The 25536-nt window shown below is 35.7% G+C and overlaps 1 long non-coding RNA gene and 1 pseudogene across 3 annotated transcripts in view; one reads left to right on the plus strand and one right to left on the minus strand.

Annotated features, from left to right (window-relative positions):
- The window catches only part of LOC111772581 (uncharacterized), a 164248-nt gene that overhangs the window by 79172 nt on the left and 59540 nt on the right, over window positions 1-25536 (plus strand). The window lies entirely within an intron of this gene.
- On the minus strand, window positions 14015-16829 carry LOC100072487 (phosphatidylinositol-3-phosphate phosphatase MTMR1 pseudogene; annotated as a pseudogene).

Raw genomic sequence — 25536 nt, forward strand, 5'->3', positions numbered from 1 at the left:
TGTAAGGCTCAGCTGAAGCATCACCTATAATTTTAATCATTTCTATCACCCTCATACTTGTTTAGGTGCCTTTTCTCTGTCTTCTCATAATATTCTTTGTTTACATCTATCGTAGTACATTTAATGAAGTTTTTTAATCTAAAAAAAATCTATCTATGGACCTTCAACTTTTTAAGCAAAATGGTAATGGTTTTAAATTTCCTTATCTACTGTACCAATAAACTACCTGGCATTTGGTATATGCTTGACAACACAAAATTAAATGAAATATTCAATTATTTTCTATCACATCAAGAATTGCATCTGTTCATTGTATCAAAAATTGCATATATAATTTATATAATTATATCTCTGAAACTCCAAGCAAGAGTATGGATATGTAGTGTTTGACCAAGATTAAATATAAAATAAAAGAACCCACATACACAAATATAAAGCAAATTTATTTTGTGTTGGTTTTGTGATACATCAACTCTGCTAGGCTGACATATTCTCCACAATCCTTTTTCTAGTGTGCTTCCAGATACAGAGGGCTACAAGAGATCTTCTCTCCCACAAGTTAGAGGGTGGAAAGGAAGAAGCTGCCATTTTGTAGCGTATACATACTTTGTTCCAGTTAGCCAGTCACACATTAGTGTAGGTGCTGCTGTGAAGGGATTGTACAGATGTAATTAAAGTTCCAAATAGGTTCATTCTGAGTTAATCAAAATAAAGGTTATCCCAAGTGGAGCTGACTTTATCAGGTAGATGTCCTTTAAAGAGGGAGTAGGCCATTTCATAAAATGTTTTTAAAGGCTTAATATTTATGAAATTATCATACAAGGGGAGAAATTTTAATAATTGCTTTTATTTCAAATCTGTGTAATTCCCCTGGGCAAAGACTTATCACACTGTCAACTGTCACTTAGCTGCCATATATCTGCCTTCAAATCTTCCTCACACTTTAACAGAGCACGAGTACTTTATTTTTCTACTCTTGCTTTTTTATGTGGAAAATATTTGGGATTTGATCTAGATAGAAATTAATTATGCTTCAGCAAATGAAAATTCAGTGTTTCCTCCCCATAGTTCATATTCAATCTCTATTGAAAAAATGAATGAATGAATAAAATAAAGTCCTTGGTGCCTTTGACTATATCAAGAATGACTCCAATGTGTGTGTGAGTCCATCTTATTGGAGAATACAGAAATGAAAATTAATGAAGTTTTTTTTATTAATTATTGAACAAAGCCCTAGTGGCCTTTAACTGTATCCAGAAACAAAGGAAATGTGTGCTAAATGACCTGGAGTTTGTTCTCTCCGATTTGTGCCAAAGTTTAACCACTCTCTCATCTCTTCCACAGAAAAGAAATATAAATAATCAAGGGTGTATTTGTTTGCTAGGGCCGACTTAACAAAGTACCGCAGACTAGGTCGCTTCAACACCAGACACTGATTTATTTTCTAGAGGTCAGAAAGTTACGATCAAGGTGTTGGCAGGGTCGGTTTCTTCTGAGGCCTCTCTCCTTGGCTCGTAGATGGCCATCTTCTCCCTGTGTCTTCACATGGTCGTCTCTTTATGTGTGTTTGTGTCCTAATCTCCTGTTCTTAGAAGGAATCCAGTCACATCATATCGGGGCCCACACTATTGACTTCATTTTAGCTTAATTACCTCTTTAATGACCCTGTCTCCAAATACAGTCACTTCAACATGTGAATTTTTTTGTGTGTATGTGGGCACAATTCAGCCCATAACAAAGGGCAATTGCTGATGAATTTTTACAGTTTATTTGGATAAAGTTACCCAGACATGAGCTCTTGAATCAATGTTTTTTTTTTAATTAAGATTTTTTTTCAAGAGTAGTTTAAGGTTCACATCAAAATTAAAGGGAAGGTACAGAGATTTCCCACATACCTCTTGCCTCCACATACGCATAGCCTCTGCCATTATCAACATACCCTATCAGAATAGAACATTTGTTGCAATTAATGAACCTGCACTGACATCGTAATCACCCAAGTCTGTAGTTTACATTATGATATTATGGTTCACTCATGATGTTATACATTCCATAGGGTTTGGACAAAAGTATAATGATATGTATCTACCATTATGCATTGTGATATCCTGAGAGTATTTTTACTGCCCTAAAAATCCTCTGTGCTCTGTCTATTTATCCCCCCACCACTGTCAACCGCTGGCAACCACTGACCTTTTTACTGTGTCTATAGTTTTGCCTTTCCAGAATGTTATATAGTTCAAATCATACAGTTTGTAGCCTTTTCAAATTGGCTTCTTTTAATAAATAATATGCATTTAAGCTTCCTCCATGTCTTTTTATGGCTTGGTAGCTCATTTCTTTTTAGTATGAATAATGTTCCATTGTCTAGTTGTACATAGTTTATCCATTCATCTACTGGAGAACATCTTGGTTGCTTACAAGTTTTAGCAATTATGAATAAAGCTGCTATAAACATCCATGCGCAGGTTTTTGTGTGAACATAAGTTTTCAAGTCCTTTCAGTAAATATGAAGGAGTGCAATTGCTGGATCATATGATAACAGTATGTTTAGTTTTGTAAGAAAGCACCAAACTGTCTTGCAGAGTGGCTGGACCATTTTGCAACCCACCAGCAGAGAATGAGAGTTCCTGTTGATCCTCATCCACCCCAGGATTTGGTGTTGTCACTGTTCTGGGTTTTGGCCATTCTAATAGGTGTGTAATGGTATCTTTCTTGTTGTGTTAATTTGCATTTCTCTGATGACATACTATGTGGAGCATCATTTCATATGATTACTTTTCATCTCCATATCTTCTTTAGTGAAGTGTTTCTTAAGGTCTTTGGCTCATTTTTTAATTGGGCTGTTTGTTTTCTTATTGTTGAGCTTTAAGAGTTCTTTGTATATTTTGGACTACAGTTTTTTTAATCATATGTGACTTTTGAAAATATTTTCTCCCAGTCTGTGGCTTATCTTCTCATTCTCTGGACATTTTTTTTTTTTTTTTGCAGAGGGAAGTTTTTAATTTATTGTATTTATTTATTTTGAGGAAGGTTAGCCCTGAGCTAACATCTGGCACCAATCCTCCTCTTTTTTGCTGAGGAAGACTGGCCCTGAGCTAACATCCATGCCCATCTTCCTCTACTTTCTATGTGGGATGCCTGCCACAGCATGGCTTGCCATGCAGTGTGTAGGTCCACACCCAGGATCTGAACTGGTGAACCCCAGGCCACCGAAGGAGAACCTGGGAACTTAACTGCGGTGCCACTGGGCCGGCCCTGACAAGATTTTAATTTTAATGAAGTTCAGCTTATAAATAATTTTTTTCATGGATCTTTTTCTCGTTTTATTGCCCGAATTCAAAGTCATGTGATTTTAAAAATAGAAACTCATGCTTATTTTCTGTCATTGCCCACCTCCCCCATATTCACTTAAGAACCCGTGGAAGAAGAGGAGATTAAGAATATTCAGTAGCCTGAGCATGTGTTGCCGTGAAATCGTCTTCAGTCATAGGCTGAGCACTTTGGTCTCCAATAGGGAAGAGCTAAATAGGCCAAGGGGAATCCTTCAAGACTTCAGGCAAATTTGCAACCTCAAGTGGAGTAGAAGTAAATTTGACAGTTAAAGTCCATCTATTCTGACGCTTACCCTTGGCTACAACCTTTACAACCTACTTTTTCTTAAATCTCTTTAGTGTATCTATAGAAGTAGAGGGCAGGCATGATTTCCCATGGATTTTCAAGAGGAATGCTGCCACACAGAGCAGGACTTCCTGGGCCACCATCCATCACGTCAGACCCAGTCAGTACGTCCCCTTACTGGGCGGCAGAGTTCACGTAATGCAAAAGAGAATCCATGTTAAACAGAACCATGGTGATCAGCCTAACCTCACATACCTCAATGAGGGTTCAACCTTGGAATTAGTACCCAAGAAAGAAATGGGGCTCCTAGAAAGCTGTCTGGATCTGCTTAGTAACGACTCTAAGAATGAAGCATGCAACAACAGGTGGGATTCGAGTAGCAGCTATCAACTTTAGTACAGCATGCTGGCTGGTGCTCCTAGACAATATGATTCTGACATCAACTAGATTTTCAGTGAACACATGCATGAGCCTCCAGCAACAGCATCTCTGGTCTACTGTATATTTATGATGCAGATACCATGACTTTTCTTTCTGAAGATACATTATTGCCTCTCAAATTCAGTTTTGGTGACACGCATATGTGTTCCTTAAGCAACGAATTTGTTGATGTCCTCCTCCTTCTGTAGGATATCAAGGGCTCTAGACATTGTAAAAATTTTCCCTGAATTCATGACAGGAATGAGTAACAATGCTGTATGGACCGCTTTCTAAAACATGGAAAAACGATTAAGGGAATTTTTATTTTTTCTCAATCTAATAAGTAGAAGGTAGAATCTTACTATTATTTTAATGTGTGATTCAGGTTACTTTCTATGTGAGCATCTATTCATTTTCTTCTTTGACATCCTGTTTTCTCATTTTGGAAATTGTCTATTCATTTAATTGCCGGTTTTATAATTGGATTTCCTGATTTTTCTAGGCTTTCCAGTTCTTTTCATATTCAAAACACTAAAGTGTGTTAGTTATAGATATTGCAAATACTTTCTTGTAGTGTTCCAACTTTCCTTTAATTATGTGATTTGAGTCTTTTACTAAACAGAAATTCTTAATTTTAATGTGGTCAAAAACTATCATTTGGTTTCCCTTTTATTCTGGGTCTTGCATAATTGATCCTCCCCATATCAAAGTCCAGGAATACAGGAGTGATGAGGGGATGGAGAGACATCCCAGAGAGAGCAAGCCTGGAAACTGCTGCCACCACTAGGCTAAAGGGACAAAGGGGGGAGGTGTTGCTACCCAAAATCACACAGAAATAGCAGGTGTCCAGGTGGGATCCTGGGCTATTTAATCTCGGCTAGATTAAATACAGGATGCCTAGTTACATTTAAATTTCAGGTCACAACTGCTCCTCCCAAGATACTCTAATTCTCAGAAATACACTGGCTTCTGCCTTTCTCCCATCCTCCAATCTCCTGAGAGTGACTTTTATTGGCTGAACTGACCAGAAGGCGGAAGACAAAGGATCTTGGAAAATATAGCTGATTCAGTGAAAGAATAGATCTAAGAGCAAATAGGCTGGAAAACTGATAAGGAATCATTTCTACTTGAATTTTTAATCAGTGAAGTCAACTGTGGCTATCCTACAGATTGGCCCTGTCAATAGCGATGGTTTCTGCCAGTCGTCTTAGTCACTAAGGGAAAGAGCTAAGACCAAAGCATCACACTGAAAGAGTCTGTGGTAGGCTGCATAAGAGCCATAAAGAGCTGTGAATTTGCCTGCGAGTTACCTATACGTGGCAATGGGAGTGACTTGTGTTTTTGATTCTATATCCTGAAGGTGCTGTTAATTTTCACTTAATCACAACCCCTCACAAACAAGAAAAGAGGCATTTTAACTGAAGGCAAAATGCTATGAGTTACTGGCCACTTAAATGCTTTCCAGGTAATTCATCACTGACCAAATGGGTCCTGTTTAGGATTAAAGCCTATGGCACAGTGTGAAAGCCCCTTCACATGGGAACAAAATTGAAAGTAAACACCAAGTTATCGTCCATGTGGACTCTAAAGCCTTTGGTTCTTAATTTCCGATATTCAGTTATTTGCTCAACAAATTGGGTTTTCTGCTCTTTGCTGGATAACACTTTGAGGGGTGGGGATAAATGAAAAATATATAATTCCTGACTTCAGGGTGTGTGTGCGTGTGAGTGATACATAAATAACCTCCAATGAAAGGTCGCTGATTCAATTTTTAAAATATTTGCATCAAATATTCTCTATTTTGTCTCTGAGACTCAATCAGAATATCTGCTATATTTGGTTGTGAAACTAGACAAACACATTTTTAAGTGATAAACCAGGGCAAATGGTCATTTCTTCTAGATTGCTGGATTCCATTATGCGTGCTCCCGTTGTTTCCTCTGGCAGGGTCTTCCTCAGAGACAGTCCTCCTCACTTCTATGGAGCTTGGGGCACCATTTTCATATGAATCAAATATATTTGAATTCATACACACACACACTCTCTCCAAAACAACCTGCAAAGAAAAATGTATTATTTAATTCATTTCAGAAGTCATGAATATGGAGGATTTAGCTAGCATTAAAGCTAGCATTATTTAATTTCATCTGTTAGATCTTTTTCCAAACTCTCTTGAGTACCGAGTAGGCAGTTTGTAGAACAAACTTGCATTATACAATATAGTTAGAAAGTACTGAACCTTGGAACAAAAAGTCACAGTTGTATTTTATTAAGTAATCTGGCTTTTAAAGTACCTGAAAATTCCACTTCGGAAAAAATAGCTAAAATGAAATAATTTAATGTGCAAAATTGTTGATATCATTTGGCAAAATTACTATATCTAATGCAATTTCATATATTGCTGATAATATATAACTCTAATTATATTACAATAAAACATGAATTTTCTTTGACATGACAAAAACATATCCAATAATTAAGGATTTAAAAAATAAGCCTGATGCTTTATTCATATATGTGTAAAAGATTCTCAAATGAGAATATTATACCTCTTTCTTTTTGTTTCTTTTAGTTGTCTTTTGAATTCTCTTTATAATATCTTTAAAGCAGACTCATCTCAGATCAGGACATTCATTCATATATGTGTGTATATATGTATATATATATGTGTATATTATATGTGTATTTATGTGTATATGTATATACATATATATGTATATAGCTTTGCTTTGGTTAAAGATTAGCAAATTCTAGCACCTATATCATCACATACATTTCAACTTGAACTACTGATGCTGAAAATAAGCATTTTTTAGGGAATCAATATTCTTTCTATACTCATTTCCCTATTATATGATAATGAGTAATAGACACTTACCAAAATATAAATGCAAACTTGATCTACTCAGAATTAAATAATAAATGTAGATGGTGTTTCAATTAACAAATTTTGTTCTTTCGAAATGGGATCAATAGAGTAATCTTATTTTTTTAATGTGACAGATAGTGTCCATTTTGAAATTCCATGGTAAAAACAACATTACTACAATCATGTTAATATAGCAATCAAAGGAAATGTGTTATCCCTGAAATGTCAAGGAAAAAAACATATGGAACAGGTTTTTTGTCTTTCTACTTGAGTCTGTATTTCTTCTAATTTTTTTTCTCTAAATGAATGAGAAAAAGCTTCTTTCCGTTCCCTATGGTTGACACTGTCTAGCACAGTTAATATACTACAGTTTGTGTCCTCAAACTCTTACAAGCTGTTACAGATTGGAAGAATATTTTGGTCTCTGAGCAGCATTTCAAGTCAAACATTAGTCTTGTGGTTCATTCCTGTGCTTAATTTCAAACAAGAGAATTGACGTTACAGCTATCTTTCAGAGAGCGAAGTGCAACTAAACTGAAGAGGAGATTCAGTATTGTAACAATGAGCCTACCGGGTTACTCCAAAAAGCTTGGTCACAGAAAGGAATCCAATATTTATTTTCTCAGTAAATTTCTATGTTAATTTGTATTTCTTTTATATACAAGGATTTCTCAAACCTAATTGATAAGATTAGTAAAATATACAAAGCTGGTTAAAGAAATCCATGCAATAGAAATGTTAAGATGGAGAGGGAAAAAGATATTCAAAAAAATATTGGATTTAGGTCCAAGATACACAAAAGTAGTCAAACAAAGAGAGGTGGGAAAGCTCAAACTCATGAAGAAATCAAAGAGGATTAAAAAATAAGAATGATTCTAAATACTTCCTATTTTATCAGCAAATCCACAAAATGAGAAATGTGTTAAATTCGTTCCTGTTTAGGATTTAAAATGTAATACAGAAATAAAAGCATTTTTAAATGAATACAAATAAATAGTAGTTAAGGATTTAGGTAGATAGTGTTTTTGATAGGTTATGGTAAGATACAGATAAGAAACAAAGTCAGTGAACAGAAAAAAGCAGTAAAAATAAATCAAAGAAACGAGAATGGTCAGTATTAAACGGATTTTATGGTAATATTCAAATGATATTAAATGTTTAATTCATAAGGGAATGAAGCACATCTAACTTGAAGTATAAAACAGAAAGGCAAAGCCCTATGATACTATGTTTCTTTAAAGAATTAAAGATAATACTGTTATATACACAGAATAATTTTAAAATGTGTTTGTAAAGTTCTATTGTTCATGTCCTTTGACATCTATCTAAAGACACAAATAAAAAACAAAGAAGCATATATATATATATATTTTATTTTGGAGGAAGATTAGCCCTGAGCTAACATCTGCCACCAATCTTCTTCTTTTTGCTGAGGAAGACTGGCCCTGAGCTAATACCCTGCCCATGTTCCTGTCTTTTATACGTGGGACACCTGCCACAGTATGGTTTGATAAGTGGTGTGTATGTCCACGCCCGGGATCTGAACTGGTGAATCCCAGGCTGCTGAAGAGGATCACTCAAACTTAACCACTATGCCACTGGGCTGGCACCAAGGAAGCACTTTTGTTTTTTTAAAGGAAGTACGTAAGAAAATGAAAGACTCTGAGCAATCATGTTATTTCTACTTAGGAATGTAAATAGATTAAATCTTTCCCGTTAAAAAAATATCATCTCTAAGAGGTTATCAGTAATTTCAGCCATCCAAGCTTTCCTTTTAAAAGATTTACTAGAAACAAAATTATTCACAAGAATTGATAGTAAATTCATTTTTAAAAATATATGTGGGAGCCGGCCGGTGGTGCAGCAGGCAAATTCGCACGTTCCTCTTCGGTGGCCCAGGGTTCGCTGGTTCGGATCCCTGGTGCCTACATGGCACCGCTTCGGAAAAGCCATGCCGTGGTAAGTGTCCCACATATAAAGTAGAGGAAGTTGGGGACGGATGTTAGGTCAGGGCCAGTCTTCCTCAGCAAAAAGAGGAGGATTGGCAGCAGTTAGCTCAGGGCTAATCTTCCTCAAAAATAAATAAATAAATAAATAAATAAAATAAAAATATATGTGGCACATTTTATTAGTTGCTTTCACATATTTTGGTTCCTTTTCTTCTATTGCCCTCCCTGTGGACGGTTACCCATCCTTGCCCTGTGGAACTCAGGCATACTTACACGTCCTACTTGGGTTGATGAAATGCCACACCAGATGAAATGATGCTTGTCATTTCCGAGTATGTATTTAAACCTGAAACTTTCTGTCGTGACAGCGGCTGATGCTCCAGATAGAGGCTGTTCCGGCATTCTGGGGCAGGGAATGGAGGCGAACTGAGGCGGAGCCACAGCAGAGCCTGAGAGGCAGGTGACGGGAGGAAGGAATGAACTTTTGTTGTTGTAAGCCACTGAGATCCAGGAAGCCATTTTTTATACATCTTAACCATTTTTTATACATCTTATCTGGCTTAGTATATCCAACGAATGTAAGCAAGCAAGAAATTAGAGGCCAGCTTACATACGTTAGAGAAACACGTTAAGGTTAAAAGTCTGGAACTGAACAAAGAACCTGGAGATAAAATTATCAACAACCTCTATGCTCCAAACCATGTTATAGTGGAAGCTATAAGGAAAATGCTCTGAAATACCAGGAGAAATGGAATGGAACACAAGCAATGTCATATGTGAGTACACTGTTTTCAATATTTAATTGATTATGTTATCAAAAATGTCTTAATTCAGGCTGCTAGACAGAAGTACCATAGAGTGATTGGCTCATAAACAACAGAAATTCCTCTCTCATAGTTCTGGAGGTTGGAAAACCAAGAGCAGGCTGCCAGCATGGTCCAGTTCTGCTGACAGCTCTTCTGGGTTGCAGACTGAGAATTTTGTTGTATCCTGACTTGGTAGAGAGCAGAGAGAGGAAGCAGGCTCTCTCAGGGACACTAATCCCATTCATGGGGTTCCACCCTCACGACCTCATATCATTCTAGTTGCTTCCCAAAGGCTGCACCTCCTAAGACCATCACGGAGGCAGGTAGGGTTTCAACTTATGATTTTAGGGGGGACACAAATATTTAGTCCATAACAAAAAATAAATACCAGGATATAAAATTGAAAATGAAATTAGAAAGGTAACACAACAGATTTATATCACACTGACCTAAAAAGACAATAAATCTAGAAATGAATGGGAAAACATTCACAAAATATTTAGTCATTTGAAAAATTACTGAATATTAAGTAAAATGGAGCAAAAACGAAAGTTAAAATGTTACTATTTTAGAAATATTTTTTAAATTGAGAGTAGTATTTAAAATATATGGATGTGGCCTATTGTATTCATGAAAATCTTAGAGCTTTTTAATTGATTCAAGAAATAAGTGTGAAAGAATAAAAATATAAAAAAGGAATACATAAAGGTATAAAAGTGAGAAAAATGAAATTGTTATAAATAGCAGAGAAAGAGTAATATTTTTTTTTTAACTAAAGGAGACAATAAAGAAACACGGAAGGAAATAAAAACTCTTTCAAAAAGCACCATGTCTAGAACAATGTATTAATTATTTTTTAAAAATCTTTAATTGTCAGATAATACCTTATACTTTTCAGACTTTGATTTACGCAAAAAGAAACTGTTCAAAACTTATCCACTCTTGGGGCTGGCCCCGTGGCCCAGTGGTTAAGTTCGTGTGCTCCGCTGCAGGCGGCCCAGTGTTTCGTTGGTTCGAATCCTGGGCGCGGACATGACACTGCTCATCAAACCATGCTGAGGCGGCGTCCCACATACCACAACTAGAAGGACCCACAACCAAGAATATACAACTATGTACCGGGGGGGCTTTGGGGAGAAAAAGGAAAAAATAAAATCTTAAAAAAACAAAAAAACCTATCCACTCTTGACTAAAAACAAGCAACGTTAAAACTTTTCTCAAACCTACTAGGTGACATGATCTTAATCAATGAAAATGTAAATTTTATATATTAAATCTGGAAGAGAATTTAAAAAATTAAAAATGCAAAGCAAAAATAATTACCAACAACTTGGTATATATTTAAAAAAACCTGTAAAACCAAGTAGTATGTGGAGACAGCTGGTGAACAGCCCTTCGGCGTTGCCTGTAGGTGTGTAAATTGTTACACCTTTTGTGAACATTAATTTGATAATGCACGACAAAGAACTCGAAAATGGGATTGCCTCTAGACTCTGAAATGCAGCTTCTGAAAATTGAGTCTCAGGAAAATATTTACGCACATTAGTACACCAGCATTTTACATTTTTTTAATTAAGTTTGGGGATTGTTAATGTTTGAGAAGACTCATCAGTGTTATCCTCAGGTGCTAAAACCCTTCCTTCGAAGGGTTGTGTTTGTGTTCCGTCTTGAATTTCTCTTCTCTCATTCTTACTTGAACGCATCATGTCATTTAATCGCTCTTATCAAGGTTACCAACAGTCAGTGCACAACATTTATTGCTCGGGACCTGTCTGCCTCCTTTGATCCAGGTGATCAAGCTCTTGCCCTTAAAATATTTACTTCAGTTGGCTTACATAGCACATCCATGCTGATTTTCGCCTTTCTCTCAGCCTCTCCTCAGTCAGCCTTGATTTCTTCTCTTCTCCTTGGCCTCTAAACATTGACATATCCCGGGGCTCTGTCCTTGAATTTCTCTCTCTACAATTATTTTTTTAGTGATCTCAACCCTAGGATATCCCTCCATTTATTTAGGTTACCTTTAAATTTTCTCAATAATTTTAATTTTCCGTGTGGAGGTCCTACATAACCATGGTTAGATTTGTTTCTTGGCATTTTAAGTTTTTGACCCTAGAATAGATGTTATCTCTTATTATTTTCATTTTCTAAGTGTTTCTTCCTGGCATATAAAATACAATCAATTTTGAATGTTAACTTTTTATTCAGGAACTTGGCTAAATTTGTTTATTCATTATAACAGTTCTTCGTAGTTTCTTTCTGGTTTTCTGTGTACGCAATCATCTCTTCTATCTATAACAACCATTGGAAAAAATCTTTCCTTTTGCTTTGCTCCACTTGCCCTGAGTTCAGCTACACTGGTAACTGGAAATGGTGATAATGCGTATGTTTGTCTCAATCCTGACCTCAAATGATCTACTTCAACATTAATTAATGCAGTATTTTTGGTTTGCTTTTTTCTACTTCCAATTACAAGCTCCATTCCATTCCCAGTTTAATAAGACATTTTATTTTGCATGGATTTTAAATATTATGAAACTACTTTTCTGAGTTGATTGAGGTAATATTTATTCTGATATTCCCTTTTATTCTTTCACGATGTTGACTTACATTGATTGATTTTAAAATTTTGAACCAAATTTGCATTGCTGGAGAAAGTCTAGACTGGTCTTGAAATATTATCTTTTTATTATTTTATTGCATTCAAGGTGTTATCAGTTTGTTTAGGATTGCTGTATCCATACCCATGACTGAAATTAGGCTTCAGCTTTCTGTAATCTTAATATCCTTGTCAGGACTTTTTATCAAGATTATGCTCACCACATATAATGAGTAGCTAATATTTCATCTTTTTATTATTTTAAAACTTCATTTTAGATTCTTATTTCTTCTTCATTCAGTGCTTAATAGAATTCATTGGTGAAGCTATCTGGTCTTGGGGCTATTTTTCTGGGAATTTTATAATTTTTATTCACAGGGCAATTGAAGTTTTCGTTTTTTACTTTCCAAAACTTATTCTAAGTTTTTTAATTTATTGGGAGAATATTGATCATAACATTCTTTTTGCATGATGCTTTTTATGTCTTGTATTATATGTTGTGGTGCCGCCTCTTTTATTTGTCGTGTTGATTATATGAACTCTCTCTTTTCCTAGATTGGTATTTATCAAATGCATTAGCCTTTTCTGAGAACCAGCTTGTTACTTTGTTGATCCCCTCTATTGTTTTATTTTCCCCTATAGCCTTACCTTTTTACTCTTATCTTGCTATAGTTTTCTCTAATTCTCCAGGTTTAATTTACTCCTATGTGTCTGTTTTGTTGAGAAAGGAGCCTAATTCACTGTTCTTCAGCTTTTCGTCATTGCATATTTGCCTAAATCTCCCTCTAAACACAGTTGACTTTCATCTCACAAGTTTTAAAGTCACATTTGTATTACCGTGAAATTTAAAATATTTTTTAATTCCCAAGTTTAGTTTTTGTGACCCAAGGTTAATCAGAAATATGCAGCTTAAGTTCTAAACATTTAGAGATTTTCTAGTTATCTCAGTGATTTCTAATGTTATTCCCCAATGGTTCAAAAACAAGCTTTATATGATATTAAATCTCTGAAATTTATTAAGATTACTTAATGGTCAAGACTTTGGTAAACTTTTAAAAATATTTCAAGTGTATTTATAAATAATATTTATGGCCCAGTATTCTGTGGATGTTGAGTCAAGTTTTTGAATTAATTTAATATTCAATGTCCTTAATTGTTTTTATTGTTCTTCATTTACTGAGAAAGATGTCTTGAAAATTTCTTAGTAAGATATTGAGCTTGCTAATATTTTTTTACTTCTGTCTGTTTATGCTTGCATAATATGTTGATTCTATAGTATTAAATGTATACAAATTTAGAATGATGATGTCTTTCCAATGAATGGAAGCTTTACCATTAGCAATATTGTTTTTCACTTCTAGTTATTATTATTTTTCTTAAAATTTGTTATTGTCTACCTTTGCTATTGCTTTAGGTTAAGGCTTACATGGTATATATTTTTCTGAAATGACAATTTTAGTCTTTCTGTAACCCTATATCTAGAAGAACCAAATGACATTTATTTTTTCTTTCTGAAATGAAATATATATTTTATCCCAGTTGTAAAATCTTTATGACTTAAAATATTTAATTTATTTAAATATAATGTAACATTTGGTTTTAAATTTACCAACTTTCCATTTCATTTTTATTTGTCCCACTTGGTCTGTGCCCTTTCTCCTCTATTTTCTTACTTTATCATGAACTATTTCTTCTTCATTGCCTTATTGATTATACAAATTCTTACTGTTCTTTTTTTTTATTACCATAGAGATTCAAGCATTCATTCTTTTTTTGTTTTATGTATATTGAAGCTTTATTAAATCAAGGATAGGAACGGAAGATCTACATGTTATTTTCCAACATTTAAAAGTATATGTTTACTAACAGGACAGCAAGGCTTTTACTGACATATTTTTGAAGTCGTATGAGTCTTCATTCCTAACCCCAAGCCTGCATTCTGGACCTGGCCAAGTGGGCACCAGGCATGGGAGGTCCAGGTGGGCGGGGCCCATGACACAGGGGGCTCCATCTACTCCAACTGGGTCAGGACTGCTATTCACATTCAAAGGACATTGGGCCATTAAGTTCAACTCAGAAAACATTTCATTAGGGGAAGCGGCAACAGCTAGAGTAATACAAACAAAAAAGTAAGTCTCTGACTCACATTTTTGGCTCCTTCTCCTGGAAACTATACCATCTACCTAAAAAAGCATGGTTTCAAAAACTCCATAGAAGCCCATAATGAAATTCTGCACCTCTTGAGGACCAAACATATCAACGCCGATTAAACCCATCCCAAAGGGTAGTCTGTTACACTGCGGATTTTGCAGAATGTCTTCTAGAAAGAGCCCCTCGATTACTTTTTCCCGTAGTTCTTTTTACATCAATTGTACACACAGACAGTTCATTTTTTTCTAACGCATTAACAATGGTATTTTAAAAGAAATTAATTATACACGTTTCAGAGTCTTAGAGCTGTGAGAGGCATCTGAAATCTTCCAATCAAACCTCTTCTTTTCATTCTTAAAATCCAGTAAATATAAAAACGATATAGACGACATGAAAACAGGCACTAAGCGATATGAAAAATGGAAGTCAGTGTGAAGATGTTAAACACAGACACACATTTATCTAGGCATTTGGGAGGAATAAGCTACTTCATGTCCACAAAAGTGGTGCTTTTCAGAAGCATCAGAAGACACCCAACCATTTCCATGTGCCAACCCATTACTCCCGTGGGCAACAGAGGCTCCTGGTGGGGGACTGGGCTGCTGCTGTTTCACAGACTACAGCGTGAGGGAGGCAGAGGTCCTTTGCAAAGGCCCCAGAGTGATGGTGTAAGGCGGCCAGGAGGATCAATCATGAGCACATGGCTGCTGGTGGAGTCATGGCAGGTTCCCTTCATGTGCCTGTCTTGTCATTTGCCAAACACAATCAATAAACTGAAGAAATATTGGGGATCGGTCAGCATCCGCGTGGTTGTCATTGCCATGGCCCACACACACAGTGCAAACTTATGTCCAAAGCTGATCCACTCCTTTTCTATGAGAGCCTCGAACCCTTTAATGGTACGATAATAACTGTCCAACATCAGCATGGCCGGAGACATCAGCTGGGCTGTTCGGTCCCAACCATCGCTGCAATGCACCACCACCGAAGTTTTCCCAGATTCTATTTTATCGGCAATTCTTACTGCCCCAGCAAGAAGCATCCTTATATACTCTAGCCAATGCGTCCCATCCACGTTGGACAGCCACTGTGTCTCATCGATGGAAGGGTGCACAATCTCTTTCAATTTACGTAGTGACTCTCTCAACACGTGAATGTTGTGGATCTCCAAGAACACGAGTTCTGCGTTGGGGTAAGCACTTTCAGTTTCATATCCTCCACCCTTTGCCTTGTTAGTATCAGCAACACTGTTTTGTCGGGCATCAAAGATGATAAGTTTGTGAGACTGTGCATAAGCATCCATTATTGTTTGCAAGTATTTTTCATCTTCTTTGCAGCATTTATCATTGGGACCCACAAGTAGCTGGCTGCAACGGGTAATCGTTGCCTCACTTTCTGGATGAATCCATGACAACACAGGGACTCTGCCTTTTGCTCGAAAGGCTGCCACTTTTGAAAGGTCATCATCTTTCACACTAGTTGGCACAACAATGATGGCAGGGTAGGTGTCACAGAGCTCATAATTACTGTTTACTTTGGATATTTTCCAACTCTCATTTGGCAAGCCCTGTCTCTTATATTCAGATACTGGATCATAAACTTTCCATGCATTAATTGGAAATTTCTCTTTATGGTTGAATGCAAAGAGTGCCTGTCCGTTGGAAAGAGGAAATGCACGTTCGGTGAGGTTTTCAAATATCCCCAGTTTACTCTGTTCTTCCTGTTTGTAAGCAAGTCGTAAGTTCCTCATATCCTTGCACACGATCTCTATACCACAAGAATTGTCCTCGTGGCTCTGCGCGCCAATCTTCTCAACTCTGCTGATCACACCCAGGGGAACATCAAGGACGAAATGTGGGTCCCTCTACATTTCTGAAGTACCTCTTGAAGTCAGTCACTGTCAGGGTTCCACTCACTGCTTCCATAAATGGGCAGACATACGTGACGTCTTTCACAACGGCCTTGATCGACTCTCCTGGAAAAAGTGGTGCTTCTTCCATCTGTGCCAGCTTATTTCCATCTCTTAGAGCCTTGTAATCTCTGGATACATTTTCTGATGTCACTGGACCTGAAATCTGACTAGAAATTGTAGCAGCTATAAGCTGTTTACACCATTCAACATGGGATCCTGTAGGACTGTCCAGGGTCTCCACGCTGGGCTGCTGGGCTGCCGGGCGCCGGCTGCGGGGCCCCCCGCCCCCCGAGGGGCCTCCTGCCGCCCGCCGGCTCCGGGCCCGGGACCCCGCCTCCCTCGCTGCCCGCCGCCGCTGCCGGCCTGGCCGTGACGCGCCGAGCCCGCCGCCGCGGGGAGCAGAGTCGGGACGGGTCGGCCCGGGAAGGCCGGCCGCGCGCCCCCTGCCGCCGCGCTGCACCCACCCGCTCAGGCGGCCGCCGCCGTTAGCTGTCCAAGCATCCATTCCTGACTTACTCAAGGGCAACATGAGCACTTTCCAAAGTCTTTAGCTCCATTTCCCATTGTATGACTTATATGTGATTATTGTTATATATTTTAAATACATATATCCCACAATACACAGTAAATATTCTTTTACATAATTATTGTTTACTTCAGTTACACACGTATTTAGCTTTTCATTGCTGTGTATTTCTTTATCTATAATGAACTTCCATCTCAGATTATTTTCCTTCTCCTGATCAACAATTGTGCAATTCTACTGGTACGAAATCTTCTCTTTTTTTCGTTCTTGAAGGATATTATCAAAGAATATAAAATTCTAGGTGAGGTAATATTGTTCCTCAGCTCTTTGAAGATATCGATTCAATGTCTTCTGGCTTCCTTTTTGTTTTTCTGTTGAGAAATTAGCTGTCCCTCTATTTTTTTCCCCCTCTTAAAGTGAATCTATCATTATCTCTCAAGGCCTGGAAGATGTTTTGTTTGCTCTGGATTTATAACAATTTCATGCAATGTATTTCAACATGATTTTATTTGACTCATCCTGCTTGAGTTTCATAGGGTTTCTTTAATTTTGACTTATCATTCATTAGTTTTGGAAATTCTTAGGCATTATCTCCTCAAATATTGCTGTACTCCATTCTGTCTTCCCTTCTTCTGAGATTTCAATACAATATGCTAAATTTTATCACTTTTATTCCTTATGTCTCTTTTACATTTTCAATCATATTGTCTTCGTATGCTAGATTTTGTGTACATTCTTCCGACATGTTTCTGTTTTTAAATTAACACACTGTTGTAAATCTGTATTGATTGTATAATTTTGGTTTTGAGTTTTTAACTTGCGAAATTTCCATTTGATTCTTTATTATAATTCCCATTAGATTGCTTCCTATGTCTTTAAACATATGAATTACAGTTATTTTAATGTGTGTGCGTCTAATATTTCATTTACCTACGTCCATGTGGGTTATATCAGGATTTTTCTTTTCCATGGTTTATATCACATTTTTATTTCTATTCATGCACCAGATTTAATTTTATTTAATACTAGACATTGTCTTTGAAAAAAAAGGTTCAGAGATAATCTTAGTCCTAAGGCTGTGTAAACTTTCTTGAATAGAGACTTACTTTCGTTTTGAAAGGGCACTAGTGGGAACCTGCAAACTTCAGTTCTGATCAGGTCTTATCTATTTCCTGTTTGCTTTCACTGCTAGAGCACACCCTTTTGGTTCTAAACACAAAGAGTAGAGATTTTACTAGTGCCTATCTCCTCAGAAGGCTCTAGAATCTTTTATCACCATAGTTCCCAAGACTGTCAAAAACTTGCTTAGCTCCTTAGATCTGGCCGTGTTTTCCTGAATATACAGATGCCTATAGAGGAAGAGTAACCCCATAGGCCAAGCTTTTTCTTATTCTCTTGTATTTTGGCACTATGATTCCTCAAAACTATTATTTATACCTTTTTGATGCATTTAAGCAGATGTTTAAAAAACATATATTTTGTCTAGCTTTTCTAGCTCTCCTTGAAAGAAAAGATGATTTAAAATATCTAATTCACTATTATCAGAGAAAATTTAAAATAATCCAATATTGTTTTTAATGGTTTCCTAAAGTTTTTTTGAACATATATTAACAATGTTATTTTTAGTATTGAGTATTTTCCAATGTTTTTCTATCGTCACCTTTCAGATGACCAACCTGTTATCTTAATTTTTAATTATATCAATGTGTATAGGCATGATAAGGTAGAAGAGCAGTTAAAACCCCATGTTTATGAACCACACTGAGGAAATAGATCATCGTGACGGGGGAGCCAATAAAGGGACATGTGTAGGAATTTTCAACACAAGAGGTAATTTGACAATTAGGAAAGACTTTGAAATTAATGTTTAGAAGTAAAATAGAAAATAAGAAATGAAATCTGAATCAATTAATCAAATATTATACACACGATGCTGAATAAAAGTTCTACCAAAGTATTATTACAAATTTTAAAAAAAATCTCAAGGAAAACAGCATTGTTTTTTCTAAGTGTTAAGTTGGAGTAACTCAACTCTTTTTACTATAGTCATATAGCCATATTTATTTCTTTTCTAAATGCATCACTCCCTCTAATCTGCAAATCATAACATTTCTCATATTTGACATTTCTGTTTAGCAATTGTAACAAGACATAAAATTCAATATTTTAAAAGGTGAAGATAATCTGTCACTTATTTCTTCTCTATTAATTAGCTTTCTATTTGTTTTTCCTCTTTCACAAAATCCAAGAAACATATCATTTCAGTTATTTATTAACATCTTTCCCGCATATATCTCTTTCTTTCCATTGCCACTTCTGAAATCACTGTCAGTTTGTTGATTCAACTTTTTCTTGTCTATAACTTCTCTCTTTATCTAACAATCTGACATTTATTAACCTCTGAAAATACCGGTTTCATGTTTTTCCCTGTGATAGATGTTATAGTTTCTTACTTGATATCCATTAAAAAACCTTATAAATATACCTAATTAAATATACTTAGCGTCCCATCCTTTCTTGCACATAGACAGCATGTGGCCCTATTCTGACCAATACAAGGTAAATAGAAATATACCAGAGTGGGAGAACGCTTTGGAAAAAGTATGTTTTTTTAATATTAAAAGAGAGTAGACCCATTTGACACATGACTTCTACTAACAGCACACCGTCTAATATTCCAGTAAAATTGCACATAAATTGATTGACTTTGAATCCATAATATATGAGCAATGGCTGAACTGTATGGGTTGGCATTCTGCATGCAAAATGCACACTTATACTATTCCCTATAATGTGAAGTATGATTTTGGAATATTTACAGATTATTTTCCTTTTATGATATATGTTTTAGTGATGCTTAACTTAAGTAGTTTGCTGTTTTGATTAATTATTTTAGGAATGTTATTACCTTCTCATCGTTATTGCAAGCTTAAATAATTGTTAATTTTTAAACAAGAATGTTTAAAATATTCACACTTCAGTGTGAACAAAATGTATCATGTGAGGTAGTGATATCACCAGGAAAAGCTGGTGATTTACTTTGATAGATTTAATTAGATCCAAGGATAGGTCCTCAACTTTGTACAATCAGGGAATATACCAGACTTTAAAAATTAAGACATATATACAAATGTAATTTTTATTTACAATAAAAAATATCAGCATCTTGACCAGCACTTACTCTCCCTGTAGGTAAAACACCAAAGCAGTTAAATTAAAGTCAGAAAGGAGCTGGAAGGCATGGAGTGCCAGTGTGGGGAAGTAGATACCAAATAAATATCTGTTCAATGAATGAGTCTACAGGCAAATGTATGAACATGAGAGATAAAAAGACTTATGATGATGTCTATTTTATGAAGGCCTAGTGAGAAAATTTTTATTTTTATAAAAAACCAACCCCTATAGAATTCACCCGAGATTTACAAAACCAAGTGGAAAAACAGCAAACAAGTGAAAAATGGCTGAGTCTAAGTCTGAGATAATAGCTAAATTTAATGAGTTATATTCAATCCGCTTCTTCGATGTACCAGGGAATATGCTGTTATTTTATGTGGATTTATTTTAATTCTCACAAAATTATTTGAGATAATTTTATTAGTTCTATTTTGTTAATGAGGAAACTGAGGCTTAGAAATATTAACATACCATAGGTGACATAGCTATTAAGAGGATACTTGATGCCATCTGTCTCTGGAGACAATAATCCATTCTTCCCCATGCATTTAGATTAGATTTTCTGAATCATTATAATAGTAAATTCCAATTTCAGGTCAACTGATTATGAATGATATATCTAACATGATGAACATATGAGTCACTAGGCTTGAAGTTTGACTTGTAAATGGTGCTAATTACTATCTGTGTGGAATAAACCTGAAGTACATTCTGGTTGTACCAAATGGGTTTTTTGTTAGAACAAAGTAAAATAGGAACAATGTAACAGTTCAGGCAAACTCCTTAAGCTAGGCATTATTGACACCTATCATAAGAGGAAAATAATTATAAATATTCCCAAGTTATTCCCCATGCTGCAGGGACTAGGATAACTATGCATTTTGCATGCAGAATGCAAACTCATACAATTCATCCATTATTCACACATTCTGGTTGAAAGTCAATTTATGCTCAACTTTGTTGGAACAACGGGACAGTTGCCTGGCCGTATAATCAAACAGGTGGAGAAGAGCTTCACTCAGAGCCACATTGCATAGCACAGTTCAGCGAACTTGGGCAGTGCAAAATAATGCACACATTTTAGATCAGATCTGGGTAAACCTTCCATCTTTGTTGCTGTCAATCTGTTGACAAGAGAGGCTTGTCATTTTTGTTTAAAAAAGTAAAAATGTTTTCAAATGAATGCTTTTGTGACAAAGTGGACTGTTAAATTGTCTTCTGAATCTTGCAGTTTAACCATTAATCATATAAATATGGAACAATAACGTTGAAGATACAGGTTTCTAGCAGTAAAAAAAGCTAGTTTGTCACCAATGTCAGTTATATATTCAGCAAAAAATATGAAAGTAATGGCATTATTTTGGCTCTAGGGAGAGATTTATACTGTTCACTAGAAAATGCACTTTGGGGTCATTTCTGTTGAGAGACTGACAGCTTACTCTTCACTTGCAGTGTCCCACCCTCACTACCATGTGTCTGTGGGACAGCCTGCCGATATTGGCCAAAGGTCTTCTAGCAAGATGTGTCTCACCTGTCTGTCATCCTTCCCAAGCATTCACTTTTTGTACCTGCTATTACAAAAATATTCTTAATTAAGACAAAGTAAACAAGGAATACTCAAATATATTCATAAATGTATACATAAGTTTTAGAAGACTTCAAAGTACTGAATCAGAAAAAAATAGATATACGACCATACGCTAACTCAGATTTTTTAAAAATTATTTTATTGAGGTCATATTGACTTATAACTTTGTGTAAATTTCAGGTGTACATTATTTTGTATCAGTTCCTGTATGGACTGCGTTGTGTTCACCACCCATAGTCTAATTTTCATCTGTCACCATACATATGTGCCCATTTACCTCTTTGCCCTTCCCCAACCCTTTCCTTCTGGTAACCACTAAAGTGTTCTCTGTGCCCATGTTTATCGTCCACATCTGAGTGAAATCAGACAGTGTTTGTCTTTCTCTGTCTGACTTATTTCTCTTAGCACAATATGCTCAAAGTCCATCCACGTTGTTGCAAATGGCACAATTTGGTCTTTTTTATGGCTGAGCAGTATTCCATTGGATATATATACCACGTCTTCTTTATCTATTCATCTGTTGATGGGCACCTCAGTTGCTTCCACATCTTAGTTATTGTGAAGAATACTGCAATGAATATAGGGGTGCATAAATCTCTTTGAATTGTTGATTTTGTATTCTTTTGGATAAATATCCAGTAGTGGGATAACTGGAAGATACAGTATTTCTATTTTTAATTTTTTGAGAAGTCTTCGTACTGTTTTCCATAGTGGCTGCACCAGTTTGCATTCCCACCAGCAGTGTAACAAGGTTCCCTTTTCTCCACACCCTCTCCAACATTTGTTATTTTTTGTCTTGTTAATTACAGCCATTCTGAGAGGTATAAGGTGATATCTCTTTGTAGTTTTGATTTGCATTTCCATAATAATTGGTGATGTTGAATATCTTTTCATGCACCTGTGGGCCATTTGTGCATCTTTGGAAAAATGTCTGTTCATATCTTCTGCCCATTTTTTGATTGGGTTCTTTCTTTTTTTGTTGTGGAGTTGTATGAGTTCTTTATATGTTTTAGAAATTAACTCCTTGTGGATATATTATTTGCACCTATTTTCTCCCAGTTGGTGGGTTGTCTTTTTGTTTTGTTCATGGTTTCCTTTGCCTTGCAGAAGTTTTTGGCCTGATGTAGTCCCATTTATTTATTTTTTTGTTTGTTTCCCTTTCTTGAGTAGACTTGGTGTTCAAAAAGATACTGCTAAGACTGATGTTGAAGAGTGTACTGCCTATATCTTCTTCTATCAGTGTTATGGTTTCTGGTCTTACATTCAAGTCTTTAACCCATTTTGAATTATTTTTTATGTATGAGGTAAGAAAATGATCTACTTTAATTCTTTTCCATGTGGCTGTCCAGTTTTCCCAACACTATTTATTGAAGAGACTTTCCTTTCTCCATTGTATGTTCTTGACTCTTTGTTGAAGATTAGCTGTCCATAGATGTGTGGTTTTATTTCTTGGTTTTCAATTCTGTTTCATTGATCTTTGTGTCTCTTTTTGTGCCAGTACCATGCTGTTTTGATTACTATAGCCTTGTAGTAGATTTTGAAGTCAGGGATTGTGATACCTCCAGGTTTGTTCTTTTTCCTCAGGATTGCTTTGGCTATGCAGGCTCTTCTGTTATTCTGTATTCATAAAGTTGTCATTAATTTTCTGATTGGGGTTGCATTGAATCTGTAGATTGCTTTAGGTGATATGGACATTTTAACTAGGCTTATGAGCATGGACTATTTTCCATTTCTTTATGTCTTCTTTGATTTCTCTCAATAATATTTTATGGTTACCTGGAGACAAATGAAAATAAAACACAACATACCAACTCTTACGGGATGCAGCAAAAGCAGTATTAAGAGGGAAACTTATAGCAATACAGGCCCACCTCAACAAACAAGAAAAATCTCAAATAAGTAATCTGAAACTGCACCTGAAAGGGCTAGCAAAAGAAGAAACAAAGCCCAAAGTCAGTAGAAGGAGGGAAATAATAAGAACCAGAGTAGAAATAAATGAAATAGAGATTTAAAAATCAGTAGAAAGGATCGATGAAACTAAGAGCTTGTTCTTTGAGAAGATAAACAAAATTGACAAACTCTTAGCCAGACTTAGCAAGAAAAAAATAGAGAAGTCTCAAACAAATAAAATTGGAAATGAAAAGAGAAATTACATCAGATACCAGAGAAAAACAAGGATTATAAAAGAATGCTATCAGAAGCCAGGTGCCAACAAATTGATAATCTAGAAGAAAGGGATAAATTCTTAGAATCATACAACTTCCAAAACTGAATCGAGAAGAATAGAGAATCTGAATAGAACAATCACAAGTAAAGAGATTGAACAGCAATCAAAAAACAAAAGTCCAGGACCAGATGGCTTCTGTGGAGAATTCTACCAAACATTCGAAGAAGATTTAATACCATCCTTCTCAAACTATTCGGAAATATTGAAGAAGGAGGGGTACTTTCTAACTCATTCTACAGGGCCAATGTTACCGTGATACCAAGACCAGACAAGGAAAACATGAAAAAGGAAAATTACAGACCAGTATCGCTCATGAAAATAGATGCAAAAATCACCCCCAAAATACTAGCAAATCGGATACAACAATACATTAAAAGGATTATACACCATGATCAAGTGGGATTTGATGCAAGGATGGTTCAACATCTGCAAATCAATGTGATGCACCACATTAACAAAATGAGGAATAAAAATCACATGATCATCTCAATAGACGCAGAGAAAGGATTTGACAAGATCCAACATTGATTTATGATAAAAACTCTCAATAAAATGGGTATAGAAGGAAAGTATGTCAACATAATGAATGCCATATATGGCAAATCCACAGGCAACATCATAGTTAATGGTGAAAAACTGAAAGCCAGTCCTCTGAGAACAGGAACAAGACAAAGGTGCCCATTCTCCCCACTCTTACTCAACATAGTGCTGGAATTTTTACCCAGACCAATTAGACAAGAAAAAGAAATAAAAGGGATCCAAATTAGAAAGGAAGAAGTAAAGCTGTCACTTTTTGAGGATGACATGATTCTATATGTAGAGAAACCTAAAGAATTCACCAGAAAACTATTAGAAATAATCAACATCTTCAGCAAATTTGCAGGGTACAAAATCAACATACAAAAATCAGTGGCATTTCTATACACTAACAACAAACTAGCAAAAAGAGAAGTCAAGAATACAATCCCATTTACAATAGCAACAAAAAGAATAAAATATCTAGGAATAAGTTCAACCAAGAAAGTGAAAGACCTATGCACTGAAAACTATCAGATTTTTTTTTTAACATAAGGGTTAACTAATCCTGATGCCAAACCTTGAAATCTATTAAAGATAGAGTTCCAGAAAGATTTGGATTTTCTTGTCCTGTTTTTCAGATTGCTACAACATTTGTTTAGTCAGACAATTTAACTATTTTACTCAAGGCAACTAGTCTACTTACATTTATATTGAAAACCTCAAAAGCTTTGCTAATAGTTTACTAATCTAAGCAGTTTTACCGTATTTCCTTTGCTCCATTAGATCCTGATCTATGAATTAGTTTGCCAGTAGGGACTTTGAGCAATTATCCAGTAAGGGCAGTGCCCTCAGTACCTTCCTGTCCTCCTGATTTGCATTTCCTGCTTTTAGGCATTTTAAATAGAAATTTTCTGGGGCTTGACTGAATTATTCATCAACCAATGTACTCTATGCACATATTATCTGAAAACAATATCTAAAGTAACCCTCACCCAGGCCTCTTTTCCATATTTCTTAACTTTATTGTTTACATAAATAAAATGATATAAATATAATTTCATAGTAGCTTTAGTTACTACCTAGATATATGTGCTCTCTAACAGAATGCCCTAAAGTTTTAACATGGATAATAGACAATTATAATTTTTCTTATATTAATGTCAGCTGTAAAAATATTG

Source organism: Equus caballus, chromosome 2, assembly GCF_041296265.1.
Source record: "Equus caballus isolate H_3958 breed thoroughbred chromosome 2, TB-T2T, whole genome shotgun sequence".
Classification (NCBI taxonomy): domain Eukaryota; kingdom Metazoa; phylum Chordata; class Mammalia; order Perissodactyla; family Equidae; genus Equus; species Equus caballus.